We start from the raw sequence: 13,815 nt of genomic DNA, 5'->3' as shown, positions 1-13,815 counted from the left end.
GTATTGCAGTAGGGAAGTTGGTGATGTGCAGTAGAGGAGTTAGTGGTGGGAGTAGGTGTAGGAATAAAAATAAAATAAAATAAGATAAAATAAAATAAAAAGTCTTCCAGGTTGTACTATGAAAACTGTAATAATCGTTCAGTGTTTGCTTAAATAAAAGCTCGTAAAAAAATGCTTTGAATGCTAAATTAAATAAATATGCGACGCACATAAATTTAATAACTAAATTTATAAATGTGTTTTTTTTTTAAACACTTTTGTTGGAATTAAAATAAACTCTTTTTCTCAATCCGGCGTGAATCATCTTAAATCTAAGTTTAAAATAAATTCTAAATTTAGCTCGGGGAAACGGGGTATTACATTCCTCCCTCCTTAAAAAAAATTCCGTCCTCGGAATTGCATATCTGATAATCTAGCTGGGGATACTAGTCTTTTATTTCATTAAGCTCTTTCGTGGCCTTTTCCATCCTGTGATGGTTCCACTACATGACGAGAACAATATTATTGCCTCGTAAAACTTGAACCTTGCGATCAAGTATCTGGACTGATTTCTCTTCATAACTTAGGTCCTGGCTAGGACTCCTTTATTTTGCTTAATCAAATGCTTTGGATTAAATACATACTTTCTTAACTGAGAGACATGAAACACATTGTGCACATCTCCAATACTGGGTGGCAATGCCAACCTATAGCCTACAGGGCCTATCTTATCTAGGATCTAAAAAAAATCCTATATAACGGGGTCGTAACTTGCCCCTCTTTCTGAAACGTATAACTCCCTTTGAGGGATAAACTTTGAGGAAAACTTGATCCCCAACATTGAATTCTAACTCCGATCGGCATTTATTGGCGTAAAACTTTTGTCTATCTCGAGCTTCTTTGATTCTTTGCTTGATGTGGTCGACCTTCTCAACCATCTGTTGGGCCAGTTCAGGATCTAACAGCTTTCTTTCACCCATTTCATCTTAGTAAAGTGGTGAACTACATTTTCGGCCGTACAAGGCCTCATCTGGATTATTCCAAATGTTGCTTGATAACTATTGTTATAAGCAAATTCTACGAGAGGTAACAAATCCTCCTAACTTCTACCTTTGTCTGCGATAATTGTTCGCAACGAAAATTTTAGAATCTGAATCGTTCTTTCTGACTGCCCGTCAGTCTGAGGGTGGTACGCTGTGCTGAAGTTCAGCTGAGTGCCCATGGCTTCTTGTAAATTTTTCCAGAAACGCGATGTGAATCTGGTGTCACGATCTGATGTGATAAATACAGGTACACCGTGAAGGCGTACTATCTCTTTGACATATAACTTTGCAAGTTTCTCCAATCCAAATGTCATTTGAATTGGTAGAAAGTGCGCTGACTTTGATAATCGGTCTACTATGACGCTATATCTCTTTTCATTCTTGTTCACCAGAAAATTTTCTTTAAATCCTGGTGTATCTTTGTACTGCCTAGATGTGCAGTGTAAGGAGTATCATGAGCCTTGCTCATAATCTCGTTCTTTAATTCTTCTTTGTGTGGCACACACAATCTTTCAACAACCATCAGTGCGTTATCATTTGCTTCAGTGAATCATTTCGTTTCATTCGTTCTTGCTGCGAGACGCATCTTCTCCAAGAACCAATCTTCTCTTTGTGCTTTGCACAATTCTTTCTCTCAAATCAGGTTTAGCTGTCAGTGCAGCTACATAACCCGATACTGAATCTGGGGAATAAACAATCTCTAAACTGAGTGAGGCGAACTCACGAATCAACTCCTTATGTTGGGTAATGAAATACCCTAGCTTAGCCTTCGTCTTTCGACTCAGGGCGTCAGCTACTACATTCGCTTTTCCTGGATGGTAACTGATGGTGCAATCGTAATCCTTTATTAATTCGAGCAATCTTCGTTGTCTCATGTTTAAATCCTTTTTGCTCGAAAAAGTACTTTAAACTCTTATGATCTGTAAAGATCTTACACTTAACTCCATAGAGGTAGTGTCTCCAAATCTTCAGCGCGTGCACAACGGCTGCTAGTTCTAAATCATGAGTCGAGTAGTTCAGCTCATGGGGCTTCAATTTACGAGACGTGTATGCTATCACTTTCTGATTTTGCATCAACACGTAACCCAATCCTAGTTTCGAGGCTTCAGTGTACACCTCAAATTCTTCATTCTCTCCTGGTATTGCTAACACTGGTGCAGTAGTCAACCTAGTTTTGAGCTACTTAAAACTTTGTTTACAAGCTTCGGACCAAACATACTTAGTCCCTTTTCTTAAAAGTCGAGTCATTGGCCTAGCCAATCTCGAGAATCTTTCTATGAACCTTATGTTGTAACCTGCTAGACCGAGAAAACTTCTGATCTTATTGACATTTGATGGTGCCTTCCATTCCTTGACTGCTTCGACCTTGGCGGGGTCTACTTTGATTCCTTCAGTCGACACTATGTGACCGAGAAACATAACTTCCTTTAACCAAAAATTCACACTTGTTGAATTTGGTAAACCATTTCTTATTGCGCAGGGTTTTGAGTACGATGCATAAGTGCTCTTCATGTTGTTCTTCGGTCTTAGAGTATACGAGGATGTCGTCGATAAACACTAAGACAAAACTATCGAGATACTGATGGAAAACTCTATTCATTAGGTCCATGAAAACTGCTGGGGCATTCGTTAAATCTAAGGGCATCACTGTGAATTCGTAAAGTCCATAACGCGTTCGAAATGCTGTCTTTGAAATGTCTTCTCTTTTCATCCTGAGTTGGTGGTAATCAGATCTTAGGTCAATCTTGGAAAACACACCGGTTCCTCTCAACTGATTTAACAGGTCGTCTATCCTTGGAAGAGGATATCTATTCTTATGAGCTTGCTTCAACTTCTTATAATCAATACACATCCTTAGTGTATCATCTTTTCTTTTACATCTTTAATTAGTGTTCCCCATAGTGACATACTATGTTGCATGAAACTAGGTCTGGTGAAAATTTGGTAATTCATTGGAAAAAATATCTTTGTACTCTCAAATCTGTTGAACTTCCTTAATTGTTTCCTTCGTCCTAAGTGATCTTTTCAGATTGACTAGGGAATTCTAACATCAAACTTTTCTCATCATCTTCGTAACTTTCACTTCGAGGATTAATGGCACTCCTTCTGCCATGTAAACTCATTTTCCCATTTCCAAATGGTTATTTAATGGGGGTTTCTAAGTTTCCATTGTGGTGGCGTTCCAACTTTATTCTTGCTGTAGCTTCTGGCACTTTAGCCAAAGCATTCACTCTCTTAGCTTGAGCCTACTAGCCTTGGGGTTGGGTTATACCTTAAGTGTAGTTCTAGTGCTTTCCTTCTATTTAAGGGTTTCCTCTATTTCTTTCATTCCATTTCCTTTTTCTTTACCTCCATCTTGAGGTGGTGTACATATCTTGTTTGTGCGTTTTTTTTTTTTTTTTTTTTTTTTTTTTTTTTTTTTTACTTATCCATTTGTTGTAGTGACTTGGTGGTGAGAGTCTCGTTCATTGCTTGTTCCTTCATAATATCTCCCTGGTTCACTAGGGGAATTAAATATCTCATGACGCGATTCATTCACGAACTCCTTTACGCATTTCTTATTATTGTCCACCATGTGGACCACATATTAACAGCTGGTTGAAAACTAATGATAAACTGAGTAATTCTAATTGCTACTATACTTATCGTAATAAAGGATATTCTATTGTGACAACTATATAGTGCGAGTCTATATATTGTGATGATGCTCTACCTCAAGATCAAAAATCTTAATTGACAATCACCGAGATCTTAGTCATGTGGGCTGGCCAGACCCAACAAAACGAATCACTCAGTCAAATGGGAGCTTCGCCCCTAATCATGTCAACGTCTTATTCATGTAAGGCTCTAGTCAAACTTCTAACTTAAAACACTTACTAACAAGTACTTCATCATAAGTCATTGATACCATGAAAGTCCATTCTATGCCGTTCTAGCAAAGCTATCACGACTAACATCATAATCATAAGCAACATAAGTTCTTATGTGAAAAACTTAATCTCACCGCTATTGAAATAACTCAAGTGAATCCTTAGTCTTAAGGCATTGCCTCTATGTTGTAACATATCTATGTTAAACATTTCTATCTTACTAGTCCTTACTTAAATCGATCAAGCGGTGCTATCACGATTAACATTCTCAAGCATTCTTGGGTGGTACTCAAACAGTTTGTAAGAGGACCCATCATTCTAATCGTATAGGCAGCTAGCCTAAAACGACAACATAAAGCTTTCTCATTCATTCATACATACATACTTCTGTTTCTTTTGAAACCTTAACATATATGGACATTTAAAGTCCCTTTCATGAAAACTTTGCTTGTGCCGGAAAGATTCAAGGAATCTAACTCGACCATACATTCATTGATTCGTTAAGGGCTCGGGTAGTCCCAAACACGAAATAACATTCATTGAGTCGTTATGGGTTCGGGTAGTCCCAAACACGACACTATCGTTAAGGGCTCGGGTTGTCCCAAACACGATACTTGCTTAGTTATATGAGTCGGAGACTCAAAATAACAATATGAAAGCGATTAGCAATTCATAACTTATAGCATATGGAAAGCGGTAAGCAATTCACATAGCATCATTCATTGAAAGCGCACACTTTTTCGTTTCTTGGAAACATTCATAACATCTGAAATACATATATGTATATTTTTGAAACTATTTCGTACCTTTGTTGCGGCAGTGTGTGACGGTGAGCTGAGGGCTATTGACATTCTTAGAAGTCTAGAGATACTATTCTAAACTCGACATCAAAAGCTTATGGTTATCAGAAACATGAAAGAAAACTCATGCTCTGATACCATTCTGTCACACCCCAATTCTTGAATGAATAAATATAATCGAGGTATAAATAATTCATGGAAATAAACAAGGGAAAAACCTTGTTAAAACCCGAAATAGGATAGAAAGTCGGGCTATGCCCCTTTGGATCACAAGTTTTGTTTCATGCTTCTGACAACCGACATTCATTTGCATAAATTTAGTAGTGAAGAGCCTAAGTTCGGTCAAATATATCATTTGAAATTTAACATGAAGATCTTAAGTTGGGAAAACAAAAGACTAATATGAGTAATTGCTACAGCGGAAGTCTAACATAAGAATTTATCACTAGCCTCAGCTCCGTCCCGTCAGCACCGGCCAGCCAACCTGAAAACATTTGAAAGTATTTTTGGGCTAAGTACTAATGTACTTAGTGGGCATGCATTTTCTGAAACATTTTATATTTTAATAAAAACAGTTTATCCAATCATACTTGACATGACTTAGAAGGTTTTAAATTGAAAGAACTTCTAAGCATGTTAAAATATTTTCTTTCATTTGTGCGCACATGTCACACTCCCTTTCTGTTACTCGCTGTGATCCCGGACCTCTAGCCACCGACGGATCTCTGTCTCCCGCTGACACTTGCCCTGAGGACGTAACTCAGACAAGTTGAATTGACCTCGGGACGCTACCCAGGCAGGCCTGATATTTCTCATGCTCCGGAACACATCCAGCCGAGCACCCTTATAACGCCTCTGGTTAGAGCCCGATGGAGATCAACCCACCGAGTCAACTAACAAGTGTACACAATTCTCAAACAACGTATTAGGTCATAAGAGAACCTCAATTGATTAACTGCGCGAGCCTTAAACAGAGCAGAGTGCACATAAACATTTTATTGGATAAACAGTTTTCATTACATTAAATAAACAATTTGCATTTCATTGAAACATTTAGAGCTTAATAACTCAATCATACTTTGTACATTTGGAAAGTAAGCCCACCTGGATAGGCAAAGCCTGAAGATCATAATCACATATAAACCTGTCTTGGGAAAGCAGTGCTAATCCCCTTGGTCCACAAAGCCTACAAGAAATTCTATTCTTAATAGGTCTCCTTGAATCTAATCTTAAGTCATGGTGTAGTGCTTAACATTCTATGATTCACTTAGCCGGGTTTTCAAAATTTAGTAAATAAATAATTGAAAACTAAATTCTTGAGTTAAGGACACCAACAATATCCTTACTCGATTTTCTTAAATAATTGGAATTATAAATAAAACCAATTAACTCATAAATACTTTTATTGCAAAAATAAATGCAATTTCATGTCATGCTTAGCATATAATAAGTAATCACTTGAAATATGCACATAATAATAATATAATACTATTATGCAAATCATCTTTAAAATAATTAATCAAACTAATTAAGTCTAATTAATTAAATTATGGACTACCCAAAATAATTAAAGGTAAAGGCCAACTTCTTAAAAATTCGCAGCCCACATAAATAAATAAACAAAGGCCCCAATACTTTAAATAAACCCAGCCCATGATTTAAATAACAACTGCAGCCCAACAATTTAAATAAAAATGGCCCAACTGTCTCGGCCCATATAAGGAAATGATCTGGCCCAAAACTTAAAACCTAGCCCAACACCTTCTTTTCTTCTCTATTAGTCACGCCTCCCTCTCCTTAATTCTCTCTCAAAACACTCTCTCACGGTTCCTCTCAAATCCGCCGCACAACCTCTCTTCCGGCGGCCGCACGGCCGCTGCCCTCGTCTCCCTCAGAAGTCCGCCGTTGGCGGAAGCTCGCCGGAGGAGCAGCGCCGACAAGCCGCTGCCACCAGCTCCCTCTGATCTCTCTCTCTCACTCCACGCACTCTGACACACACACAGAACACGACGCACACACAAACACGCTGCAGCAGCGACCGCCGGCGATACCGCACCGCCGCTGCCGACCGCCGCGCCTGACCTCCAGCCCAGCCCTCTGCAACCCCCACGACGCACGCCCTCATCTCTCATGCTCCATCCTCGGCCAGACAACAGCGGCGGAGCCGCCGAGCCCTAGCCTCCCTCTACCTCTCAACTCTCTCATTGTGCGCCGGAAGTACAACAGCAATGAGCTGCCGCTGTCCTCCGCTCAACCCCCCGCCCAGACCAGACCACACCACCTCTCTCTCTCCAGCCGTGGCAGGGCAGCAGCTTCATGCCGCCACCATCGCCGCCCTCTCTACCCTGCTCTCCCTCCGTCCGTGGCCGGACGACAGCGGCAGGGCCGCCGCGCCACGGCCTCCCTCTGCGAAATCTTAGCCTAGTCCAGCCACCACCCCGACTCGACTCACACCCAAAAACAGCAACCCGACTCAACGTAGCAAGTTCAGAAATAAAGAATAAAAATTCAAGCTTTGTGGTTCTACTTCTCTTCTCAAACATTCTTCATATATGTATATATGTACACAGATTGTATGCAGATTTAACATAAAGGGAAAATCATGCTTCAAGACTCATCTTTTATTGAAACATTGAAGCTTATGCAGTTCAAACTTGTATTTGTTGGTTTTCTAGTGTGATTTATAAAGCTAAAGTAAAACATAATTTAAGTTGGTAAACCTTGAATGAGAGGGCTGATCGTTTGCTGCTGAATTGTTGAAGGAGATGAGCTTGGAATATATTTTGTATAGACTTATGAATCTGAGTTTCTTTCTTGCGAAGTGATATGTGGTGAGTGATCAAATAATTTGTGCCTAATGGAAAAGGCAGAAACTTGGTTGATGTATAGTTGTATTGCAGATGAGGAGTCTGACTGTAAAGCCATGGCTTGATTGCCTGTAAAGGAGTAGGTGTAGTGGGTGTATTGCAGTAGGGAAGTTGGTGATGTGCAGTAGAGGAGTTAGTGGTGGGAGTAGGTGTAGGAATAAAAATAAAATAAAATAAGATAAAATAAAATAAAAAGTCTTCCAGGTTGTACTATGAAAACTGTAATAATCGTTCAGTGTTTGCTTAAATAAAAGCTCAAAAAAAAATGCTTTGAATGCTAAATTAAATAAATATGCGACGCACATAAATTTAATAACTAAATTTATAAATGTGTTTTTTTTAAACACTTTTGTTGGAATTAAAATAAACTCTTTTTCTCAATCCGGCGTGAATCATCTTAAATCTAAGTTTAAAATAAATTCTAAATTTAGCTCGGGGAAACGGGGTATTACACATGCATAAATATTCTAGCTGCTATTTAAAAACTCAATTTTAATCCGAGCTAGGGCACAAATAGCTTCTCAAAAATACGGGGTGTTACAATTCTGTAAAATGAAAAATGATATGCAATTTTATTGTTGTTAAGTTTTTCTGGGCAGTAGTATGCGTGCAAGGAAGAAAGTTGAGATTAATACTGTCACGACCGGCCCTAATTAAGGATAATTAAGCCAGGGAAACCGTGACTAATGGAGGGAGATTAGAAGCGGGGTAGAAAGGGGATAATCAAACAAGGAAGGATCGCATTTCATCATTTAACAAAAGGGATATTTATAATATAACAGAGGTTTAGTCGTATAGACTCAAATAACTAATAAGTTCAGATAACTCTGACTTAGCCAAAATAACATAAAACTTCTGAGTACGCAGCGGAATAAGGTTCTGATTACATGTATGAAGACATGTAACCCTAGAGTTTTTTTTCATAGCATATAATATTGCGACAAAAGAGGATTCCACTCGTCACTTCATCGCCATCGTCTACTGCTCAACCTGCACATTTAAAAATACATGCAGGGCTGAGTACAAAGGTACTCAGTGGGCACATATGCCTACTATGAAGTATAACATGCTTCGTAAAGATTTAAATTGTCATGCCATCATAAACAGTACAACAAGGGGTTTTTCGCTAAAAAGGCCCAAGCTTACTAAATTCAGTTGTGATTCTTAAAGTTCGACTGCAGTCTAAGTTCTCTTGTAATCTATCATATCTGGAATTGTGTGCCGGAGAGGTGGCCACCTCTCACGGTCACTTGACCGGCCAACCCGCTAGATGACTCACGGTCACTGGTGTACACTAGTCCTAGCAGGATAGCTATCAACTGCTCAGGACCCGAATTCGATTACATGATAACTGGCAAAGCCACATCAGATAGATATCATACCAAACATTGAAACATTTATGGCAAGACAACAGTTGAAATAATTTTCAGTTCAATGATTTTGCAATGAAATAACTGTTCAAACATAACATTAAACTCATTTGATATATATGAAAATAAACCCACCTGATAGCAAAGCTTTGCTACAGATTAGTGACTCCTTGACGAGCTCTTATTCTTGCGCTCGACCTTTAATCCGAGAAAATAACGTAAGACTTTAAATCGAGAGAAAATTCTCAATTAAATGAGAATGCGTAATTTAACTATGCATGAATCTCGTATGCATGATCTATTATTCTGAGATAATAATCAGGGAATTTCTATTGTTAATCCAGATTATCGGATTTAAACAAAAGCCAAGTCTCGTCTCATGAAGCCGGATAATTAACAAAAATTAATCCGTTCTCTTCGGGGTGTTCTAATCCGTCAATTAAATAAACCCCGCTCCTCGTAGTCAAAAGAAAATAAATAAATACTTCAGCTTATTCGATTTATAACCTCATAATTAATCGGCTTAATAAATAGGAATAATAATGTTATAAGATTAAATAATTAAAAGGCTCAACATAAGGCAGCCTAATAATTAATTAAATAAAAGTGGGCTTGAATAATTAACATGAGAGGCCCAATTAAATAATTCATCGGCTCAAGTAATTAAATAAATCTTGGCCCAATAAGAATAAATAACTCGGCCCATCCATAATAAACTTCAGCTCATTTAAAACAAGAATTCAGCCCAACTTAAAATATAGCTACAGCCCAAAGTGGTCATCAATCCCACCCCACTTTTACAATTTGGGCCCAAATGAAGTCTCCTTCCTCAAATCTCGGTTTCTCTCTCTCTCAAAATGTCTCTGTGCCCTCTCTCTCTCCACGCGAGTCCTGCCGCCGCCGTCTCCGGCTGTTTCAGCCTCCATCGATCCGGGGCCCTTCTTTCACGTCGGCCACCCTTCTCCTTCCACGTTCTCTCTTCTCACAGCGCCTTTCAAATCTATGAAGGAAACCCAAAAAGGGAAGCCCCAAATTTTATTTCCTCCTCTGCCTGAACCCGCCGCCGCCGCTGCTGAGGAACCGGCGAGTGGCCGTCGTTCTAAGCTTCATGTTCGGTTGAGGGCGCCGCCCCTCTCATCCGATTCACCTTCCTCAGTCTCGACGAAGCAACCCAACCGAGCCCTAGGTTCCTTCGGCTCAAGCGACATCGCCGCCACTGCCTGGGCTCGATCGCGCTTCAGAAATTCCGGCGGAGTCGACGCCGCTCTTCGGCTTTGCCTGAAAACTGGCGTCCCTCCTCCCACTTCACAGATGCGAGGTAGAAAGGAGGTGAGCCCTAATTTCCTGGATCAGAAATCACCTCCACCGCCGTCACCGGAAAACCAGCGAGCGAGGTTGCTTCTGTCGCCATTCTGAGGTCCGACGAGGTCGGCTCCCTCCGTAGCTGTCGGTGCTGGGTGAAGGCACCGCGAACCGCTGTCGTTGCTCTTCCGGGCGATGGTGAGGCAGACGCAATTTCAGGATACACAACTCAAAAGAATTGAGCCCTAGCTTCTCTTTCCACAAGGCGTCGCCGCTCTGTGATTCGGCGAGAGCCTCACCGTCGTCGTCGCCGGGTTCTCCCCTGATCTCGCCCGACGAGCAGCATAGCTCTGCCTCCACCGATGCTCCTCGGTTCGGCGAAACAGGGCAGCCTCCCCTCCTTAATGAAAGCTAAGTTCATTCTTAATACTCTATTGTGAACGAAACTCAAAGTTTGTTGTAAACCCAGTTCATATTTCTATTGAGTTCTAGCATTTCTATAATTCGATTATGCAGTGGGTAAAACTAGCCATAGTAGTTTGTTTATCATGCTTAAGTGTAGAGTATGTATGATGGAAAAGTAGTATATGGAGCTCAATGAATACCTTGAATGCTTTGTGAATGTTTGGTGCATGGTTGGCTGCTGCTGTTGTTGAATCCAGAGGATAGGAACTGAAATAAACTGTGGATTGCTTTCATTCTGAATGCAGGTTGAAAATTCAAGAAGGAAGTTTGCTGCTGAATTGTTAAAGGCGTGAGTTTGGTAGTTATACTTGAGTATCTAATCCTCTATGCCATGTGAAAGCCTTGAGATAGAATAGGTAGAGTTGCGGCTGATTTGTCTTCTCTCATTTTTCTTCATTTTACTCTCACGCGTTACTTCCGCATGCTTGTAGGTATGTAGCTGTAGTGTTTTGTGATAGTGATAGGTTTTGATTGTAAGTAGGGAATAGTGGTGATGTAAATAATTCTCTACAGTCATTGTGTAAAGCTATATCTGAAAATCTAATTTCTTTGTATCATCGCATATCTATAAAATTGGTTCTAGATTTTGCTGAATAACTATGCTTCGATATAACATCTCTACGAATTAAATAACTAATTTAACTCGTTCTCATTAGTCGGAACTAAATCACGACTTTCAAGTAACTAATAGAAATAAAATCTCTATCGCATATAAAATAACAACTTTAACTTGACTTTGCTAAGTCAATTATAAATCTGAAAATATAAATTATTGACTGGCTCAATAATTTATATTGCGGTTTTTCTCACTCGAGCTAACAAGCACAACTAAAATAATAATAGGCATAGTATACATACAATTTAGAATCATAGCTGAATTTTAAACATAAATAATTACTGGGCTTTTTTTTTATTATTATTATTTAGTGAAGGATGCAACAATAATTATCGCATTACTGGTCTTAATCATAAATAAAAGAGCGGGCTACTACATACTACCCCTCTTAACAAAAATTTCGTCCCGAAATTTGCCTATTATCGCAAAAGTTTTGAGTAACTTCTCTCATCTTGCTTTCGAGTTCTCACGTTGCTTTTTCTTATCCATGGTGTCTCCATTGGACTTTTACTATAGTGATAGACTTGCTCCTGGGTTGTTTCACTTTTTTATCTCAGATGGCTTTTGGCCTTTCTTTATAGCTCAATCTGGGCTAAGGATCATCTTCTTTTGGTAGATCACGTGCTTTGGATCGAAAACATACTTCCTAAGTTGGGATGTGTGGAAACATTGGGCATTCCCATAAATTGGCGGTAACGCCAATCCTAAGCCACTAGGCCAATTTTATCTAGAATCTCCTAAGGTTCCAGAAATCATGACATAAGCTTACCTCTGACACCAAACCTAATTATTTATTTGGAGGGAGATGGCTTTTAGGAAGACCTTGTCTCCTACTAAAGATGTAACTCAGGTCGGTGCGTATCAAAGTAAGAAAAAAAAATTTATCTATCGCCTCTTTTATTCTTTCTCTGACAATCGAAACTATCTCGATCATCTCGCTGAGCATTTTTGGTCCTAAGATTCTCCTTCACCTACTTTGCCCAGTAAAGTAACGATCTGCATTTTCTTTCATATACTGCCTCATAAGGCGTCATATCGATGGTTGCCTGATAATTATTATCATATGCAAACTAAATCAATGACAGCACTGATTCCTCACTTCAACCTCTGTCTAGTACTATTACTCTTAACACTTCTTCGAGAGTTTGAATCGTTCTCTCAAACTGTCCATCCGTTTGTAAGTGGAAGACAACACTAAAATTTGACCTCGTGCCTGATTCCTTCTACAAGTTCATCCAAAACCTGGATGTAAACTTCGAATCTCCGATAGCCTAAATTTTTCTCTTAAACATCCATAAGTGATTGTCACGGGCGCACCGTGTAACGCACAATTTCTCGGGTATACAACTAGGCTAGCTTGTTCGATTAGTATCTAATTGGTATTGTTATACAATGAGCGCATTTCGTGAGTCACTACACTATTACGCAAATGGCGGTGTTCCCTCCTTTCGACTTTGTAAACTAGCCACGAAATCCATTGTAATGTGCTCCCACTTCCAATCTGGAAATTCCAATGGGTGTAACTTATCATATGGTCTTTGGTGTTAAGCCTTCACTCGTTAACATGTTAGGCATCTCTCAACAAATGAAGCTATATCTTTCTTTATATCTATTCACTAAAATTTTCCTTCCTAGTCCTAGTACTTTTTGTGCTTCCTTGGTGGGCAGTATATAACGTGGAATGAGCCTCGCTCATTACCTCATTTTTGAGTTTCTCATCATGTGGGATACACTATCTTTCTTCAAACATTAACGCATCATCCGACGTCTCGTGGTAATGTGTAGGCTTGCCTATTCTTATTGCTAAACGTATTCTCTCCAAGATCTCACCATTTCTTTGTGCATCTAGCACCTTTCCTTTAGAATTGGGTATTACTACCATCGTGGTATTAATTCCTCCTACTAATTCTGGTGGTTTAACCACTATTAAACTCATTCTACAAAAATCTTTCATGAGTTCCCCCCTGATAAGTGAGGAAGGATCCCAACATAGATTGAATCTTACGACTCAAGGCATCAGCTACCACATTAGCGTTTCCGGGATGGTAGTTAATATTACATCCATAATCCTTCCATAGTTCGAGTGATCTCTTTTATCTCAAATTAAGATCTCGTTATTCGAGTAGATCGATACATTGTCTATAAAAACTAAGGCAAATTGGTCTTAGTAATGGTGAAATGCTCGGTTCATGAACATGACTGGTGCATTGATCAATTCGAATGGCAGCACCACGAACTCGTATTGGCCACATCCGGTTCGAAAGGTCGTCTTAGATATGTCTTTAGGTCGAATCTTTAGTTGATGGTATCTAGATCTTCAAATTTATATATGAGAATACAATCGCTCATCTGAGCTGATAAAAAAAATCAACTATCTTAGATAATGAATATTTGTTCTTGAGTGCCACCTTGTTCAATTCTTTGTAGTCCATACACGTTCTCAGTGTGCCACCTTTCTTCTTCATGAAAAGTGCAGGTGTATCCCAAGGCGATACACTGGGTC

At 39.4% G+C, this 13,815-nt stretch overlaps 1 long non-coding RNA gene across 1 annotated transcript; it reads right to left on the bottom strand.

The window, feature by feature from the left end:
• Window positions 1–4,875: 4,875 nt before the first annotated feature.
• On the bottom strand, window positions 4,876–6,060 carry LOC130989490 (uncharacterized). The gene is made up of 2 exons (XR_009090641.1): window positions 5,797–6,060; window positions 4,876–5,176 (listed from the first exon to the last, which is right to left on the bottom strand). It is a non-coding gene; the product is annotated as an uncharacterized LOC130989490 (long non-coding RNA).
• Between the last annotated feature and the right edge of the window lie 7,755 nt (window positions 6,061–13,815).

The sequence above is a fragment of the Salvia miltiorrhiza genome, chromosome 6, assembly GCF_028751815.1.
Source record: "Salvia miltiorrhiza cultivar Shanhuang (shh) chromosome 6, IMPLAD_Smil_shh, whole genome shotgun sequence".
Taxonomy (NCBI): Eukaryota; Viridiplantae; Streptophyta; class Magnoliopsida; order Lamiales; family Lamiaceae; genus Salvia; species Salvia miltiorrhiza.
This window is presented reverse-complemented; position numbering and strand designations above follow the sequence as displayed.